The sequence below is a fragment of the Ochotona princeps genome, chromosome 1, assembly GCF_030435755.1.
Source record: "Ochotona princeps isolate mOchPri1 chromosome 1, mOchPri1.hap1, whole genome shotgun sequence".
Lineage (NCBI taxonomy): Eukaryota > Metazoa > Chordata > Mammalia > Lagomorpha > Ochotonidae > Ochotona > Ochotona princeps.
The window spans coordinates 2,976,632-2,979,155 of NC_080832.1; the positions used below are offsets into that span (position 1 = coordinate 2,976,632).

General features: G+C 39.1%; 1 non-coding gene across 1 annotated transcript; it reads left to right on the forward strand.

The window, feature by feature from the left end:
• Positions 1-535: 535 nt before the first annotated feature.
• Positions 536-699, forward strand: LOC118758302 (U1 spliceosomal RNA). The gene has a single exon (XR_004995632.2). It is a non-coding gene; the product is annotated as a U1 spliceosomal RNA (small nuclear RNA).
• Positions 700-2,524: the final 1,825 nt, after the last annotated feature.

The following is a 2,524-nucleotide window of genomic DNA, read 5'->3' on the forward strand; positions in this document are numbered from 1 at the left end:
GGGTCAAAGAGGATTCCATCAGAGATGGGGATCTATGAAGAGAACAGTCGGTAACCCTGTGAGTCAGAGGGCTGTTGGCTAGGGTTACAGCCTCCCAGACTCATTCTTACTTTCTTAGTAAACTGAAAGACAGAGTAATAGAAAATGCACCAATTATGGCTCCATGAGAAAGAGTGAAATAAAATAATAGCAGCATAATGAATGGGTAAACATACAATAAATTCATAGATGTATAGCTAACCGTGAGAATAGAATGCAACAGAATAACTGACTATTTAATGACCATAAATGTTCATGAATAACTATAAATGCGCTTATATTTTCAGATAAAATATAGGCAAGATAACTGCAGAGGAAACATTTAGGAACATTAAAGTGACAGAACAGCAAAGATACAGTGATTGAGGAAGGAACATTGAACATTTACACAAAAGTAGTGACTGGTTTCTGTTGTGATCCATGACAGAGGCAGCAGGGAAATGTGTGGCACCGGAACAATGGTTGGGGGTTTTTCTTTAAGTATAAACTTTTACAGATATCTATTTGGAAGGAGTGATGCTATGATCACAAAGGTGGTTTCTCCAGGGCAAGGTTTATCAGTTGCAATGTGGGGGTACTGACCCCTGCGACTTCCCCACATGTGGGAACCTCAACTGCGTGATCTTTGGTGGTAGGGGAAGGTGTTCTCACGCTCCCCTGGCCAAAATAATAATAATAATAATAATAATAATAACAACAACAATAACAACAACAACAACAGAACTATTCCATTAAAAGAGTTACTGTTGCAAAGGTAAGCTTGTCTTCAAAATGTGCTGCAGTTCCAAAGAAACACCAAAAGTAATCCCAGAATTTTGACTTCTGTAGCACGTGGACTCTGAGCAGCAGATGGGAGCATTTTTTGGTGGAAATGCAGAGGCCCAAGGTAATAATAAAGCTAGAATCGTATGCTTGGAGAGAGTGAGTCTTACATGGCTCCATCATGGAACTGTTCACAGGTGTGTGGAAAGGCAGCTAACTCAGGGTTATGGAACGTTTATGAAGTCATGATTTTCCATGGTCACATGATGTGCAGCCAGGATTGTAACACCCAAAAGAAGTCTGAAAAACCAGCCTTCTCAGTAGAGAGGTGAGAAGGCCCTTTCACTTCAGAAGATACGCACAATGACCACAGACACATGAAAACGCACTTTATTGTTCACTGGGGAAATGCACTTTGAAATTATAATAGGACACCCCTACATATTTCTCCGAGCATTTAAAATGAGTACAGATCAGGAACGTTTGGCTGCATCAATTCACATGGACACAACTTGCTTTGATCAATAATCCCACACCTTGATATTTACTCAACAAAATGGAAACATTTTCCCACAGAGGATATTACTGTGACTGTGGGAAAGGTCTGTCAAGTAATAACAAAGAAACGCTTGTGGCTCACTGGAAGAAATGGAATGCTACGGAGGCGATGTTTTGTTTTGTTTTGTTTTGTTTTTCACTTCTGGAAGACTGACGGTGGGCCAGTACCTGGAGGAACACATGTGGGGATCCTGGTTCTCTCCATAAGCAGTGGAAGTTCAACAAGTGTTCCTCAGGTGCTGTTCTGCTTATCATTGCTGCATTTAGTATGCTTCAAATTCACTTACATGTACATGCCCTTTTATCTCTCATTGAAAAATTAAAAACCTTCTGGCATCTCTCAGGTTCTCTGTCTGGGCAGACTTCTGACAAGTGTGGCCAACACATCGAGCTTCTACGCACACATTATAGTTTTCCACATTCAATAAAGAATGTCATCCAGGAACACAAAGAGCCGGAAGACACCTCCCTGCCTTGTGCCACCCATCATCAGGATGCAGCCCTTCTCAATCTGCCTGTCTCCTTAAGCTGTCTATTTGCTGGCACTGGCGATGCTACATGCTAACTTGTTTCAGTCATTTGAATTTCTCATTTTAATTCTTCTATGTTTCAAGTATTCTGAACAATGTCTTGTAAATTTTGGAGTGAAAGATATGTACATTCTGTGTTCATTGTGAAATTGTACTGATGAATTGATCTTATCATATTTATTTAAATTGTCTGTCATTTAGAGCTGCAGCTTGATTGTATGTATTTGCCAATTATTACGTTGAACAAGGCTCTGGTAACAGTGCTCAATTCAGATACGAATTTCCCCACTTTAGCTGCAATTTCTAAATGCAGAAATATTTCCTATGCAAATAATGACAGTTTTGTTTTCTTGTCCTTATTTTACAATAATATCTTTTCCTTTTATATTGGACTTCATTTTTTCCTAATTTCAAGGAAATTTAAGTCTCAGTTTCAGACTGTGTAAATGATGTTCTACATCAATTAGGGTTTTTTTCCCATTTCAACAGAAATGGCATTTCTAGGTCTTCATAGTAAGTTTTGAGATTTGAAAGATCCATCTCCTTTTGAAGTCTGCAAACTCCAACTTCACTTGTCTGATTCTTTGAACATGTGAGGAATCCTGCAGTACCTTTCTTTAACCTCTTAGCAAGCT